At 40.3% G+C, this 17,860-nt stretch overlaps 2 long non-coding RNA genes across 2 annotated transcripts in view; one reads left to right on the top strand and one right to left on the bottom strand.

Annotated features, from left to right (window-relative positions):
- LOC130541781 (uncharacterized) overlaps positions 1-14,526 on the bottom strand; it is a 91,569-nt gene extending 77,043 nt beyond the window's left edge. The window contains exon 1 of the long non-coding RNA XR_008955901.2: positions 13,222-14,526. This is a non-coding gene — a long non-coding RNA (uncharacterized LOC130541781). The remainder of the gene's footprint in view (positions 1-13,221) is intronic.
- The window catches only part of LOC100973342 (uncharacterized), a 28,280-nt gene continuing 24,321 nt past the window's right edge, over positions 13,902-17,860 (top strand). Inside the window, exon 1 of the long non-coding RNA XR_008955900.1 lies at positions 13,902-14,004. This is a non-coding gene — a long non-coding RNA (uncharacterized LOC100973342). The remainder of the gene's footprint in view (positions 14,005-17,860) is intronic.

Genomic DNA, 17,860 nt, shown 5'->3' with positions numbered 1-17,860 from the left:
GCCTGCTCATTTATTTATTTATTTTTAAAATTTATTTTTACCACTTTGTGTGTTTTTAACCCTGCTCAGCATTCCTGGATCGTGCCTCCTTAAAAGGATTATACATTATTGGGGGCCATTCTGAATGTAAAACATACCCACCAGATATCAAGGAGGTAGGGACTAGGGAAGGAAGACACGGATAGGGTAACTGATGATCAATTCCTTGAGACCCCATGCTGTCCACTCAGAACTATTTCTTGATTCATAGTTGTGAAGGCACATCTCTCTTGCAAGCTGTTTTAAATTTTAGTCTAAATTTTTAAGCATTTAATAAGTGTCCTCTTTGAGTCCCCACTAGATACCAGACACCATTTATTATCATGTGCTATTCACCGTGGTTTTTGGGGTGAGTTGTAAATATCATCTTCCCTTGGTAGATAAGCAAGTGAAAACTCAGAGTTAAGTAACCTATTCAAGGTCATCCATCTAATGTAAAGAAATTCTGTTGGAAATAATAATTTTGGAAAATAATCCTATTTAACTCTATCCATGTATTCTGGACTAGTTCTTTAAGTGAATACACACCATCTGTGAAGTGATTCCCAGAACTAGTCTCTTTCTAGAAGCTTCACTTTGCTGAACGGCCTGTGTACCTTCTTGCTCCCACTGTAACCTGACTCTCAGCATTGGATTCTCTGCCACAGCATCTCAAGGGGACTCTGTGCTTCTTTTGCACATTGTACTCGTCAGGGCTTACAGCCAGTGGGTGCCCTCCCCTTGTCCCGCCGCTGCTCCCTAATGACTTTAATTTCTTCCTCTCTCAAACTAAACAATCAAACAAACAAACAAACAAAAAAGACACTTTCTAGAAGAGATAGTAACGATATCCACCTCATGAATTAAATTACTTGGTGCGAATTAAGTGCTTACTAGGGATTACCACATCATTAGCTATTATTAGTAATCTTACAGTCATTATTATCAAATATGTCTCAGAATTAATACAACCTGTCAGTCTAGTCACATCAAAAGTGCCACAGTGCTTTTTGGAAATTAAACAAAACAATTGCTTAAATGTGTATCATACATTCAGAGTAATTCTTATTCAAGCAACTGGTTTTATATTCATGACAAGCATTTTCAATTTTAATATGTTTGCTTACATGAGATGCAGATTGTAATTTAATGGCAGGCTGTTTAATTATGCCTTCATTTGTATAAACTGTAATGTTGCTGCTGAATAAATGAAATAAAAATCTCTTTAATTTCCTTCTCAATATTTAATTTAAATCAATGATAAACAGCGGCTGTCTCTTTGAAACAATGTTAATTAATATTCAGAAGGCTAAATTTGTTTTTGGATGTATGGTATGTTTGGCGTGTTGGTTTCATAATTAAACTGAAAATAAGATTGATAGAGTTAAATAACCTCTAAAGAGGGAAAAAAACACTGTACAATTCTACTCAATATATTTCTGGCAATAGAAAAATGTACAATATGGGCTTTATATTTTCAAACTGCTCATATAATTGCTATCCAATCTATAACTCAGGGTTTAGGTTTAGAAATATTTTATACTTATACCACCTAATTATTTAAATTCTTGAAGCACTCATTTTTCTTTCACATTGATCTGGCCCATTTGCACATCCTATTAAAGAATTAATAAGGTGAAGAGGGGAGTGAGGACAATAATTTTGCTAAAGCTCTCTCTAGCAGGTACTATACCTAGTGCCAGGAATGTAAGGATAAATAAAACAAGACTGTGGCCCTCAGGGAATTCATAATATGCAGGTCCAGAAAAAAATAGACAGTTTTAATACTTACAAGATAGTAAGTGCCTTCCTAGAGGATAATGCAAAGTTACAGGCATGGGGGAAACGTGGGCAGGATTGACATTGTCAGGGTTCATCTCATCAGTGCCATCAGTGTCATCTTCTTCCTTGCTAATATTCCTAGAGTTCTGGATTCCACTATGCGGCAGACAATGTTTTAGATGATTTATATTAACTCATTCAGTTCTTATATTATCCCTGTATGTAAACCATGGTCCAGAGATGTTCAGTAATTTATCTAAGAAGACAGAGCTAGTGGGCAGCAAACACAGACGTCAAATCTGGACATTGTGGCCCCAAGTTCTTATGATCAACTCTCCCATTATACCACAAACTTCAAAAATACGTGCATGGAAATGGTAAGATGACCAGGACAGTTAAGCCGTTGAGTTTGAAGAGGCCTTAGATTACAGGAGCTTGTCGCTGAGCCTCATGCTGGTAAAGGCAACTGGACAGGTTAAAACAGGAACCAAAGGGAATAACTACCAGCATGGTTCAGATGTTACCAGTACCATGACATTTTAATCCATGGGCAGCCCAGGAAATGAGGGAGATGAGGAATGACTCCAATATGAAGCTGTGCAATTTGAAGACATCAAAGGCCATTAGGCACTGGAAGAATCTGCCCAATATGAGAGTAAACCTCACTGATACACTGAGAAGGAAGGCATCAAAGCCTCATTTACTGGGAGATGGAAGAAATCAGAGTCCCACCCTGGGGGGGTGGGTGGTTTAGATAAAGGAATCAGAGACCCAGCTGGGGAGTGGAGAAGGAAGGGATCAGAGCGCCACCTGGAGGGGCAGAGGGAAAAAAATCAGAGCCCTCCTGGTGGGGGGAGGGGGAAAGGATCAGAGGCCCACTTGGGTGGGAGAGGGAAGGGATCAGAGGCCCACCTAGCGCGGAAGAAGAAAGGGATCAGAGCCCCACCTGCGGGGGGAGAGGGAAGGGATCAGCATCCCACTTGGTGGGGAGAGGGAAAAAATCAGAGCCCCACCTGGTGGAGGGGAGCTGGCACATCCCTAGTCACTGTGGGGTGGTTGAGTCAGCAAAGAAGTCCTTAGCAGGGGATTGGTTCAAGCAATATTGATGGTGATCAAAGCAAACCTAGGCCACAGGTAGGCTGTGCCCATAAGCGAGGTGGCAGAGGCATTGGAAGTGTGTTCAGTTATCATCTCTGTGCATTAAACCAGGTTCTTGTCAGCTGAAGAGACTTAAGTGGGTGTATGTGACCCGGCATCTGTGGTTCAGGTATTCTCAGCATCAGAGAATTGTGACTGTGACTTTAGGTTAGAGAATTCCAAGACCATCTCAGAAGCGAGGTCAGTCTTTTCTGTAACTAAGTACCAGGCCGTGCCTCTTGTAGTGATTCCAGCTCCAGGGCACATCATCACCAGGAGAATGGCTCCACCACAGTGCCTTGGAAACATTGCACAAACTCACATGGGCAACAGCTTGAATTGCAGTGAATATAATTCTTGAAGAGCACCATGTGCCCCCAGGACGAGAGAAGGCAGGAGGCTTGTAACGAGGCCACGAGCCATCTCCCACTCCCCTCCTTCTCTCCCCAAGAGGCTACCATGAACCTTTCTCATCGTCCCCTGGATCCTTGTGAAGTACAGGATAGAAGAATAGAGCTGCAGCCACAGCTCAGAATTGGCTCCTTAGAAATGGGGTGCACTAGCTTCCTAGTGCTGCTATACAAGTTACTATGAATTTGGTGGCTTGAGACAAGATAAATTTATTCTTTTGAAGTTGTGGAGGCCAACATTCCTAAAGTAAATGGATGGAATTTAATGTAGCCATTTATTTCCATTCATAAGCTACACCTTGCCCTAACATTACCTGGGCTATGGCTCAGCATAGTGAGAGTGTAATCCCAGTTTTGGTCTCAGCATTGTTTCTCAGAATATTAAAGTCATTAAAGTCACTCTCATAGCTTATTTTTATTTTAGCTGCAGCTTTTTACAGTTTAGCTAAAGCTTAGCTTTATTGAAGTAAGAATCTTAAACACACTTTACACCAGGTTTTATTAATTTGGGTTAATTGAATGACATTGGTAGCTGGTATGAAATTTACCAACCCTAAGGAAAATTAGTATAATTTTCCTTAAATTCGTTGGCATGGCTACCATCATTGTGAAGGTTCTTGAGAAGGCTCTCCCTTGTCTCTTCCAGCATTGTTGGATCCTGGTATTTTTTGGCTGGTGCAAGCATCATTCCAGTTTCTGTCTCTGTCTTCACGTTGCCTTTCTGTCTTTGTTTTCTTTTCTTTTTTTTTTTTTTTTTTTTTTTTTTGAGACGTAGTCTTGCTCTCTCACCCAGGCTGGAGTGCAGTGGCGTGATCTCGGCTCACTGCAACCTCTGCTTCCTGGGTTCAAGCGATTCTTTTGCCTCAGCCTCCCAAGTAGCTGGGACTACACGTGCGAGCCATAACACTCAGCTAATTTCTGTATTTTTAATGGAGACGGCGTTTTACCATGTTGGCCACGATGGTCTCAGACTTCTGACCTCAAGTGATCTGCCCACCTCAGCCTTCCAAAGTGCTAGTATTATAAGCCTGAGCCACTGTGCCCAGGCTTTCTCTTTTTATAAAAACACTGATCATTGGAATTAGGGACTGCCTGAAATCTATAATGATATCACTTCAAGGTTCTTTTTGATTATTACATCAGCAAAAATCCACTTCTGAGTAAGGCCACAGTTTTCAGATTCTAGATAGACATAACTTTTGGGGGATACTATTCCACCTACTACACTAGGCATCCCATAACTTGGACTGCAGTCAGGTTGCCCCTATTGTGGCAACATCCTTGTGTAGGTCAAGGATGATGGGGAGCTGGCACCTTTGCTTGGATTTCCTCTCACTATGTAGGTCATAAATAATCCAGTCTTTGAGTGCCTAGATGTGTTTTCACTGCCCATTCCAGGTGGGTGCTCTCCTTGCCCTTACCTTGTCTTTTGTGTGTGCTTGACAGTCATCCATTCTGAAATGCAAACTCAACCTCAAAGCCAACCAACTCTCCTCCCTTCCTCCAGCACCTTGTCTCCAACCATCGCTTTATCCTGCTGGTTCTGTCACTTTTCCAGCTCTTGAATTGAGCCCCTGCTCTTAATCTCCACGGCTCTCTCATCACCTTCCACCATTTCCTGCCTAGATTCCTGCTGCTGCTTCCTGGCTGTTTTTTCTGCCTCCTGTCTTACGCCATTCTAATGCATCCTGTAAGTTGTTGCTAGATTGATCCTCCAGAATTTTAAAAAAGCATGACTGCATTCCCGGGTTTAAAACTTTTAATGACATTTCATTGCTTGCAGATTAAGACTGGATTACTTAGGGCACAAATCACAGACCCCTTTGGGAGCTAGCGCCTGCATATAGATCATGGCAGCATCCCCTCCACACCCACAACAGACCCTTTGCCTGAGGTTCAGCTGGCCCGTAGAAGTATTTATTTGATATATGCAGTCAGCCGGCATAGCAGTTGATGTACCTTGTAACTCCTTTTTGCATGTTTTTGTACCCTCACAGAGTGCTGACAATCATATCTCCCTGACAAGATTTTGTAAGGGTTCAATGTGATAATGTGTTGGGCACATAAAAGGCACTCAAAAAATGCTGCTTTCTTCCTTGTCACTGTATCGGACCTGGCCATACATCTTGCGCATAATTGATGTTCATTATGTTTGTAGACCAGTCATTGAAACAATCAAGCCTCCCCATCTTTTTGGAAGCAATCACCACAAATTAGCTGCATACTTCTCAAAATAGCTAAATGTCAAATACAAGTTTATTCCATTTTTTCTCCTCTAGTTACCCCTTAACTTCCTTCTATTTGAGAGCACCTTCCTCCATTTTTCTCCTCCTTGGAATAGGTAACCTGCTGCATTTCCCAGAGCTGCCTCCTAGTTTTACCCCTCCTCCTGCTCCTCCTCCTTTTCTCCTCTTTCCTTTTCCCATTTGTAGAGTGAGAGTCACTAAGGACCCACTGGGCCATCAAATACCACCTCCCACTCAGAGTAGGAGCCCCCTCACTAGAATGCATGGCGTTGCCTCATTTTGAACACATCGCTGTTTCACTTTACAAGGACTTGTGCAGAGCTCTCAGATGGTCAGACACTCAGCAGTGTGTTCTGCATACAGAAATGAGTGGCAGGATTTTCGTGACCTGTGTGACCTGGTTCTGCCCTGGGCCTTTACTCCTGCCATTTGCATCCTCACATATGCCTTCATAAACCACATTAACCATTCTGGAATTTTCTCTTTTCTGCTTGTAGACTGATTTAATCTCCTAAGATCCAACTTAAATGCCAGTTGCATCTGATGCTTCCTGGCAGAATAAACCACCTCTGGCTGTGTGTCCCACTGGACGTCTTGGACACATCTGTTTTGGAGAGCATCCACTGCAATTAGTCATGTTCCCTATGTCTATATCTAGCCCATTGCCTGTGAGTCCCCTGAGGGCACATGTCCCACTTCCAATAATAATTTGTGATTTCCTTCTCTTATCCGAGCAGTTCGTAGAGTGCAACCTTAGACTTTAAGGAGCCCTTCATTCATTTCTTTGCTGGTCTGGCAAAAAAAAAAAAAAATGAGCAAGAACTGTCAATGGAGCTGCAGGACCCTCAGAAACTTCTTGCTTGAGAGATACCTGCCCCCAAAGGAGAATATCATTCTGCTTTGGAATGAATCATTCAACTTCTTGGACCTCTTAAACACTCTTGTGATAACACTGTGATCTATCCTTGAAACATAGTCTGATGTCAGGGTCACAGAGAAGAAATAGAATTGTGCAGAGCTTGGGCTTTCAGGATGGAGAAAGAACAACATCTCTAACACAAGCTTTTGTAAGGCACTTTGGGGAATTCCTGTATGGTTTGGCTGGTATTCCATTGCTAGTACCCACAGTAACGTTCTGTAAACCAAGTCCTATTGTTTCTGTTATGTAGACAATGAGGCTCCAAAGAGAGTCAATGACTTGCCCAAGGTCACATAGTACATGTCCTTGAACTAGGATCTATCTGACAACAGATTCAAGACAACACCTGGAAGAACCAGACTTCTCAGTTAAGAACAATCTTATTTCAGGTAATTCCTTCTGGGTTTTCAATATCTATTGATTTGATTGGTAATTCAAAGTGGCAGGGACAGCTCTTGCCTTAACTGTGGCCTTCGAATAGAAGATGATTCTTTACATACCTGCAGCTCCTTTTCCTTCCTAACAATCCCAGAGCCCTCCATTTCAGGTCTGTGGCCCAGGAACAACATCTACACACAGAAACCCAACCTGTTCTCTAAATCTCTTCCCTTTCTGAAAGCCAAGGTGGAAAAGAGAAGCCTGGTAGGAGATGATTGGATCGTGGGGATGGATTTCTTGTGAATGGTTTAGTACCATCTCCTTGTTTCTGTCCCTGCAATAGTGAGTTATCGCAAGATCTGATTGTTTAAAAGTGTGTGGCACGTCTTCCCTCTCTCTCTCTCTTGCTTTTGCTTTTACCATGTGACGTGCCTGCTTCCACGCTGACCTCAGCCATGACTGTAAGCTCCCTGAGGCCTCCGCAGAAGCAGATACTGCTATGCTTCCTGTACAGCCTGCAGAACTGTGAAATGATTAAACCTCTTTTCTTATAAATTACCCAGTCTTAGGTATTTTTTTTATAGCAATTCAAGAACGGTCTAATACAGAATTTCTGGAAGTATGTCATGGAGTCAACAGAAGCAACGTCAAGAACCAGGCTTGTATGAAGGACTAGACCTTTCAGTGTTTAGGAAACTGAGAACATAGCCAGGGTTCAAAGCCAGGGATGGTCTAGTTAGAACATTGCTGTCGACGAACTTTCCCACTGTGCCATGAATTATCTCTTACTCTCTGTTCTATTTGTCTCATTCTTTACAAATTCAAGGTAGAGAGAGAACCTTGGTCATGTATCTGAGCCATAGCTTCCGGCAGACAGAGAGAAGAAACATCTGGTCTTTTGTGGTGGAATCCCTGCCACCCACTAGGACTCAGACCCTAATAAAGTAAAGAGTTTCCATGCTGAGCATAAAATATTTAACAGGGAACAATAAAATAGCATCCATTCTACCTGGTGCAGTTATATCCCCTTTATTTTTCCAGTTCAGTCTCAGAGAACAAAGCAGATACCTGTGTGGATTGGTACACACTCTTCTTACATGAGAGATTGACACTATCAGGGAGATTAGGTTTATTCTGTGTGGCCATAAATAGTAGAATTTAAAAAATCATGTGCAAGTTATTGGAAAATGTTTCTCAATAAAACATGTCTCAATGAAAACATTTCTCCATGAAGATGTTCAAGTAGCAAGAGCTGCCCAAAGATGTCATGGAACGCTGGGGAGGGCTTGAGTTCCTTAGCACTGAATCATTCCAGCTGAGACTAGGAAATTGCTCAGCAGGGAACTTTTTGACCTTCACTCTCCAATGTAGGGGCTCAAATTTATATTTTATTTTGTTTATTGTATTTTATTTTAGACAAAGTCTTGCTCTGTCACCAGGCTGGAGTGGAGTGGTGCGAGATCAAAGCTCACTGCAGCCTCAAACTCCTGGGCTCAAGTGATCCTCCTGTGAGCTACCATGCCTGGCTAGGAGTTCAAATTTAAATTTAAATTTAATTTAGCATAAATTTCAAAATTGAATTCCTCAATCACACTGGCCACATGTCAGTGGCTCAGTAGCTGCGTATCACCATGTGTACCATATTTGGCAACACAGCTATAGGATACTTATATCATCCAGTAGAAAGTTCTACTGTTCAGGGTTGTTACAGAGGGTTTCAAGCATCAAGCACAACTGGAAGAGATGAAATTAAAGCCTTTCAGTCCTAGCAGTATAAATAAAATGGTAGATAATAGTTTAGATAGTGTAGGTACTATACTATTTATATTCAGAGGAGGGAAAAGAAACAAAGCAAGAAATATTAAACAAGGCTTCATGCAGGAGATAGCAACTAGGCTGCATCTCAAAACAGGAAACAAAGAGATAGATAAGAAATATTTTAGAACTTTGTGATCCACATGGTCTCTGTTGCAACTACTCGGTTCTTCTGATGTAGCACTCAGTTGTTCTGTGCTTCTAATGTAGCACAGTTCTTCTGATGTGGCTACAGACAACACAAAAATAAATGTGTGGCTGTGTCCCAGTAAAACTTTGTTTATGCATACTGATATAGGAATTTCATATAGTTTTCATGTATCATAAAATATTATTCTTTTGTTTTTCAACCACTTAAAATGTTAATAATCATAATTTGCCGGCCCCTTTCCTAAAGGATCTCTTATGTTTGGAATGGCTAAGAGAGGGTAGTAATCTGACCAAACCTCTCCAGTTCTTAAAATTGTTGAAGCATCCAGATTGTAAGAAGCCGTTCTTGCAGAAATGCTAAGTATTGATGTGATGACCGCTCCTGCCCTGCTCCATGTTCCACTCTTGATTGGCCTGAAAATCAGCAGATCTTACTAATTACCAGTACAGACTGAGCAACTAAACAGAGCCACTAATGCCAGCCAGCTTTACTACTTACTAATTATGCAAATGTGAACCGTTTACTGACTCATCCTAAACTTCTGCTTTGTTGTTGGTATTGCTATTTTTAATTGTAAATGTGGTACCATCAAAAAAAAATAACTCCTGGGATTACTTTGAGAATTAAATGTGATAATATGAGTAAAGCCTTTGGAAAGGATATGTCAAGTCAGTATTTTAAATAAAAAATGGAAGCCACTGCTATCCATGTTCACAGGATACAATAATCAGACGGAAAATGGTTGAATTGACATCAAAGTTTGCCAATATTATAAAGTAAGATTGGGAGATGCTGGGCAGAAAACAAGTAAGTTTTTATTAAAACTAAGCATGAGTTAGAATTGTATTCCTAATGCAATAATTCTTTCCCAAAAGGGATAATTTTGAGGATGATGCCAACAGCTAAATGTCACATAACACCAGGAAACTTAACTCATAGGGGAAGGGGAATTATGCATTTGATTGGAGTAGCATTTCCTCCAATTTGCAGCTAACTATGATTAGTTCCTGCAAATGAGGCTTTAATTGGACCCACTTTGAACTGATGAGCTCATCATGGAAATGTTTCTTATGTCTCACAGGTGGATTCGGTCACACTTGGGTAAAGAGTAGAGGTTAGTCTACGACCCAGCTGTGCCCCAGCTTTTTCCTAATGACATATTATCTCAGGATGGAGAGTCTGGAGGGAAGGGTGTTTATTATTTCCTAATATAAGGGTAAAAACTGCTCAAATCATACAAATTATAAAAGACATGTTCTTAGTTGGTCTTTTATTTATTTTTCATCTCCTTATAAATGATATAAAGTGTCAGTTTCTGCTTTCAATAAATGATTTCCTTTTAAGCACACAATTTAAAATATTTTCTAAAAGTCTAAACCATATGGTAGAATTTATTAGAATAAATAACGTAATAGTAGTAACACAATATTAATTGTTCTAATTAACATAATTAATAACATTAATGAGAAACATGATTCTGAAGATAATTATTCACTTTAACAAGCAGTTATGGAGCCTAAAGTCCAGACACTGTGATTCACATACATGATCCCTACAATAAATAAGGCAAGCTTCTATTCTCAGAAAGTTCACAATCTAGTGGGAAAGATACAAACAAAATGATTTCAAAAACTAGGATAAGTGCAGCACCATGTTACAGAGCCTTGTGGTGTCTAAGTAATACTTGACTGCTCCTCTAGGTTGTTTCCTGGTTCAGAATCCCAGCCCATGGGTAACTGTGGGATACAGTGCAGCCCCTGCAGCCCAGGCCATATCATGCATGGGTCTTGGCACCAGTTACATCTCCCAGGAGGGAGGCTCATCTCTTTTTGTTTTGTAAATGGCTCAGTGTATTTATCTAGGCTTTTGTTTATTGCGGAGAAAAGAAAAAAGAAGAAGGAAGAAAAGAAAGGATAAAAAAAAAAACAGAGGGCAGGAGGGAGGAGGGGGGATTGTAAAGACGGGAACAAAACAAAAAGAGATAGGGAAGAATTCTCACCTATGCGAGAGCTGGCAAAGTCCTTACCAATCCAATGTTGGCAAACTTTTCTGTAAAAGACCAGATAGTGGGCTGGTCGTGGTGGCTCAAGCCTGTAATCCCAGCACTTTGGGAGGCCGAGGAGGGCAGATCACGAGGCCAGGAGATCGAGACCATCCTGGCGAACACGGTGAAACCCCGTCTCTACTAAAAATACAAAAAATTAGCTGGGCGCGGTGGCAGGCAGCTGTAGTCCCAGCTACTCGGGAGGCTGAGGCAGGAGAATGGCGTGAACCTGGGAGGTGGAGCTTGCAGTGAGCCGAGATCGCACCACTGCACTCCAGCCTGGGTGACAGAGGGAGACTCTGTCTCAGAAAAAAAAAAAAAAAAGACCAGATAGTGAATATCTTTGGTTCTAAAGCAACTGCACAGTGCTGTGGCTTCTGTGGACAATATGTAAGTGAACGGGTATGAGTCCACTCCAATTACATTTTATTTACAAAAACAGGCAGCTGGTCTGCAGGCTATAGTTTGCTGACCGGTAAATTCTAATTCATTGTTATCAGCCATGCAGCTGGGCGTCGTGGCACCTTTTCAGCCCTTCACCAGCATCTTGGTACTTTCACATACATCATCTCATTTAATTCTCACCAATAGCTCTGTGAAAAAGGACTTGTTCTGGTGTTTTGTTTTGTTTTGTTTTGTTTGTTTCATTTTATCAATCAAGAAACTGAGATTCAGAGACATTAAGCTTGAACAAGGTCCCTCAGTAAAAGTGACGGGTCTTGGAGATGCTTCATTTCATTTTCAGGCAACATTCTGTTTCTCAACTTTCTGAAACATGTAACAGGTGCTCAATGCTGCAGCATAGACAATGGGTGTATCAGTGAAATTAAGCAACTCACTCAAGTTCTGTCAGTAAACAGGGACCAGAGTTGGGACTAGAACACAGGGTCCTGAATCCTACTCCCCATTCCTTGCCCAAGACCCTTGACAGGCCCACCTTGCTCAGGCTCTGGCATGTGCCTCAGTGTGTCCGGGTGGAAACCTTTCCCAGACAGGTTGCCTTAGTGAATTTGGCTCATCCTGACATTATTTCAAATATGAAGTTTTAATCTATCTTTTTAAGCTATGTCAACCATGTTTTTCCTGAGCCGTTGAAATAAAATGACTGCTTTGAATATTGCGAGAATCTGGATGAATGCCAGAGAAAACAATGCAATTCTAATTTGATGGCTTTTCAAGTTTTCTTATAGAGATCACTGGGGAAAGATGTTGTAGTTTTCTCCTTTTTTTTCAAGAATGAACTGAATATTTGCCACCTGAGTTGACAGTTTCAGCAATTTGAGATGAATTCATCTCCAAATACACCTAATTTTCAGTCTCTTCCAACAGCCACAATTCGTTCGCTCTGACCATTAAAACAAATGCCAAAGAACGATGAGCTTAGCAGCTCTGTAATATAGGCAACTGTTGGCACCATCCGGAGGGGCACTGCTCCCCGGGGCCTGGGACTCCTCTCTTCACTTTGTGAGAATGTTTAGGCATGGGAGGGAATCCGACCAAGTAAATAAAGACAGGCATAAGGACTCCCAGATCCAACTGAGAAACAGACAAACTTGGCCTTCAGTACAGCCGGCTTTTTCATCCAATTCCATGCAATTCACTTCAGCTCAATCCCTTATATTAAATTCAGTGTTGTTCCAAAGTAGACCTGATGTGGGGAAACAGAAGGAAGCAGTAGACACTGGCTTTGATGTCAGACCTGGATTTATTCTCAGCTTAGCCATAAGTAAGTGGTGCAACCCTAGCTTATATAATCTCACTCAACTTCAATGTCTCCATCTGCGAAATGGGAAAAATGATCCTTGAAGTACTGAAGCAGAATTTCAAGCAGGTAATGTGTATAAACATGAGTGGTGAACAGTCAACATATTAAATATCATTTTCAACCCCTTCCTCTCACTATCAAAGAAATAGACTGTAAAGAGACACCTTCACTGCTTCAAAACAGAACCAAACACAGCTCAGTGTTCAATCGAGGGAAAACTGTGAGAGCAGTGAGGAAGGACTGAGTTTTTTTCCTGGAATGATCAGGGAAAGTTTCACATAGAAAATAAATAGCATCATAAAATAAAATAAAAAATAAAAATAAAATAATAAAATACATAATATTAATTTATGATAATGTTATTATATTATAATAAATATATAATTTAATTATAAATATATAAATATATAAGGTATATAAATATATAAGTTTATAAATATATAAATATTTAAAATATGTAAATATGTAAATATACATAAATATATGATTTATAAAATAATAAAAATAAAAATAAAATAAAAAATAGAAATAAAAAATAAAATACATAGCATCTTACCTGGGCAAAGCAAGGCATCAGTAGGACAGAAATTATTGTGTAAACGGAGGGGCTAGTTCGGGCTAAAGGAGCAGCCTAAGAAGCTTGCAGCTGTGTGGCTGGAGGAAAGATTGTGAGCAGGAGAGAGTGAGGAAGGAGGCTTCAGAGGCAGATGCAGGCTGGGATCTGGGGAGCACTGGATTCCAGAGCAAGAGAGTTGTCTTCATTTTCTTGATTTTTGTGGTGCACTGTAGAACCTTGAATGGGGCGGTGCAGGGGGATTTGAAAGCCAACAGACAGAGGCAGAAGATTGTACGGTTGCGGCTGCAGTAGTATAAGAGAAATTCACTTTTAAAAATGTATCCAACATGTATTCTTTGCAAACCTATGATTTGTTCTGCTTGCTAGTGTTGAAAAGGACACATAGGTGCCTTCTTTCATGGAGTCTAAATTTTGCCAGGGCAACAGACAAGCAAGAGGTGAATAAACAAGGATAAAGAGGTGAATAAACAAGAAAGACTTCCAGGTAGCAAAAATGCCATGCAGACAGTAGGTATTATAGGTGTGAGTGAAGTGGGTGTGGGTCTCTTATTTAGATCCAGGAGATAGGCAGGTCCTGATGAAGAGGGGCCTTTTGAGCTGAGACCTGAATGCTAAGAAGGGAACAGCTCATGGAGAGTTGAGGTTGGGGTACTCCAGGCAGAGTGCCTGGGCTCTAGGGCTCAGAGAGACTGGCTGTGATGGGAGAGCCGGAAGAAGCTCTGTGTGCTTGCAAGGCTGGAGTGTTGGACCTGAAACACAATGGTAGGTAAGAGCTGGGTCTCCTTGGCCATTGAGGGCTACCACAAGGAGTCTGGATTTTCATTGTTAGCGTAATAGAGAGCAGAGCTGATTTTAAAGCGATGAGTGTTGGGATCTAGGTTTTATAAGATGACGCTGGCCCCTGTGGCATGTGGACTCTAGAGGGGTGTCTGTGACAGCAGGGCAATGTGTTATCACGGCTGATGCAGTCATCTGGTTATCAGTGGCTTGGACTAGGGTGTTAGCAGTGATCATGGAAAATAGTGACACTTTTGGAGTTTATTATTAAACAGAGCCCACATGGCTTCTGATGTGGTGAATGGTGGCTGGGCTGGGTGTAAAAAGGAGAAATTGAGGATGGTGTTAAACAAGATGACTAAGGTATGAGAGGACCGGGATATGACACTGCCTGATACTTCTGCTATTGAGACAATTATAAATTTACTGGCACTCTGTGACTTATTCACTATTTTTCCTAAGGTTTTTATAATAGACATAGCACTCTCATATTTATTGTGTTGTATGCCTGCAAATCACTTGTGAGTAAAAGACTACTTATGCCCATTTTGCGCATAAGGAAATTGAGTTTCAAAGAGTGCAAATAGCCCTGCACAGGTTCATTCTTAAGAAGTAGAACGACCCAGGCCTCAAGGGAAGTCTTCTGACACTAAGCCCATTGCTCATCTTCTTACAACACAGTGTATATTAATTAACTAGAAACTCAAGGAAACTAGAACCCATTACCTAAAATGTACTGATTTTAAAGAGGAGCTAGCATAGTGAAAACAATCAGGACTTTAAAGTTAGTGAAACCTGAGTTCAAGCCCAGATCTATTCATAACTTACTTAGGCAAATACTAGCTTAAGCAAAAATTTAGTTTCTTTTCCAATTTCATCTGCAAAGTAGGGTTTGTAATACTCAAGTTGAGGGGTGATTATGATAATTAATCCATGAATGAAAATTAATATAAGCTACCTAGAGCAGTATTTGACATATTTGACACTTATTATTTCCCTGCTTCCTCTTTTTCTAGGAACCAATAAAAAGAGAGTTGTAGCTTATTAGTATTATCTCTTTTATATGGCTGACGTCAGCACAAACTTCACTCCTCAGTTCATAAGACCAATGACTTACCATAATGATAATAATAATGTTAATGATAAGGGTAATGAAAATAATAACAAGATTTAATCTAAGGAGGCATGCTTATGGAATTATAAATATTTCTATTACTATAACTCAACATTCCTTTGAAAGTCTATAGGGAGTGCTACTAATATTTATAGCTAAGAGCTATTAGAATTGTTTATGTGCCTAATATTGTGCTGAACTTAGCATGTATTTCATTTCTCCCTTACAACAAAACTCCATGAATTTGATTCTAATATTTTCCCCATTTTACAGTTGATGAAATAAAGGCACAGAGAAAGAAGACAGGTTGTTCATAATCTCAGAAATACTAAGTTTAGAGTCATGATTTGATGTGAGAGCATCTGACTCCAGACCCTGTATTTTCAAGCCATCATGGTGTGCTCCAATGAGGAGGATGGCTTAGGCCTCGTCTGAATGTCCTGTATATACTGTGTCTTACATGCAGCAAATCTTCAATTAAATGTTCTAAGCTGCCTATTTGCCACCTATTATCTTAAGAAAGAAATTCCTTCCTGAATTTGGGTTTTTGGCCCACACTTTCCAGATATTGAAGCATTAATTGAGAGAATGTATCTTATCCGTAGAGAATTCTGATTTGGTATCCTCTCTTCTGACTAAAACCAGGTATTTAAACTTTTCATATCACAATAGCTCATATATACACTAAATACAATTCTAGTCACCAATGCCTAATCATTGATGACACCTTACATTCTTACATTCCTTTTTTTTGTTCCCAATGAAAGACATCTGTGGAGTAAAAATAGAAGAAACAATTAAACACTTAGCTCTGTTATAGGAAGTAGATGATATGTGGTTAGAGCTAATTTCCTTTGTTGTAATATAAATGTTGTTTAATTTGTTCAACACATATTTCATAAGCAATTAGGAGATGCAGACATTAGAGTCCAACTCAACAGCCAATTTTGAGCACCTTCTATTTGCCAAGGTGAGCTGGAGCTTGTAGCTAAAATTTCAGTGCTTTGTAAATGGGATAGAATACATTTCCCAAAGACCAAAATACTTTCCACTCTGATTTTTGAAGTGACTCATCCCACTCAAAACATCAGAAATGGCTGCTTGGGGAATTGTCTCTATTACAAAATTAGTTTCTCTTGTTGCAAATGATGGTCCCGTTTTACAGCTCATAATGAATCATTACTGTTAATTGTACATGGAGTTTTCCAACCTATGTCTTTTTTTCCTGCCATCACTCATGTTTATCATTTTCCCAAATGGGTATGTCCTCTTTTCAGAATGTTACCCTTTTCGAATATCTTCTATTTGACATCACAATAATAAAAATACGTGTCATTTTATGAGTAGCCAGTATATGTTCAGGCAGCATTTTAGATTCTTTGCACACATTTATCTTGTTTAATCTCTGAGGCAACCCTGTAGGCAATTGTATCACTGTTTTAATAAATTGAAATGTACACACACACAGAAAGTAAGAATTTGAGGCCCTGAAATGTTAGGTGACTTCCCCATGGCCATTTGTCCTGAAGAGTCACAGCTGAAGATCTGCGAGAGATGTTGCCTCACCCCAATGGCCCTCTCTCTCCCTCTCTCCTTTTTTTTTTTTTTTTTTTTTGACAGACTCTTGCTCTTTCGCACAGGCTGGAGTGCTGTAGTGTGATCTTGGCTCACCGCAACCTCGACCTCCTGGATTCAAGCGATTCTCCTGCCTCAGCCCCTCAAGTAGCTGGGATTACAGATGCCCACCACCATGCCCGGCTAATTTTTGTATTTTTAGTAGAGACAGGGTTTCACCATGTTGGCTAGGCTGGTCTCGAACTCCTGACCTCAAGTGATCCCCGTGCCTCAGCTTCCCAAAGTGCTGGGACTACAGGCGTGAGCCAGAGCCACCACACCCGGCCCCAATATCCTTCTCTTTAACAGTAAGTCAGTCTGTGCTGCTTATGGTAGAAATGACCTTAGGAAGCATATGCTCAACATAGAGCAAATACAAGTACAGTGATTTTTAGAGATTTAAATTAAATATATTACCATAAATCAAACATCTGTTTGTTTTCTAAAGATCAAGCAGTGGAGAGTTCATGAGTTTTAGTGTCAAAGGGACCTAATTGCAAATGCTTGTTCTATTTTTTTTTTTTTGGTATGTAATTTTAGGCAAAATTCATAGCTTTTTGGACTCAGTTTTTCATCTGTGAAACAAGGTAAGTGGTGCCTATCTTGGGAGATTTAAAGGAAAGTGTATTAAGTCAGCTCATGTAAAGCTCTCAGCACAGTGTGAGGGACAAAGTAATTCTCAGTTCCCTGAACCTGACTAATAAGGACCAATGGAAGTCCTTTTTGTTTCTCCACAAGTTCTTCAATGTGAAAAAATTGCTGGTTCTTTCTCTTTTCTCTGACTTACCATGGGCCAGGTGGTTTATACTATACTTTTATAAAACATCTTAAATTATTTTGTATTTAATTCTTCATGCAGAGAGGAATCAGGAAGCCCAGGCCAGAAGAATCATCTGGATGGCCCGCACCATCTTAAGCTGAATAAAATCACTGCTTTGTAAAACACTGCTGTAGGGGGATAGTCTGTTACACAGCATAACTAGTGCATCCTTGAGCGCGGGGTGTGGAGTTCAGAAAAGCTTTCAAAAGGAACCTATATCTTGAAGGATTTTTAAGCAGGACATTCCGTGATCACATTTTCTCTTTTAGTAAGATTTGCCTGTTTGAATAACA

Source organism: Pan paniscus, chromosome 7 (assembly GCF_029289425.2).
Source record: "Pan paniscus chromosome 7, NHGRI_mPanPan1-v2.0_pri, whole genome shotgun sequence".
NCBI classification, from domain to species: Eukaryota; Metazoa; Chordata; class Mammalia; order Primates; family Hominidae; genus Pan; species Pan paniscus.
This window is presented reverse-complemented; position numbering and strand designations above follow the sequence as displayed.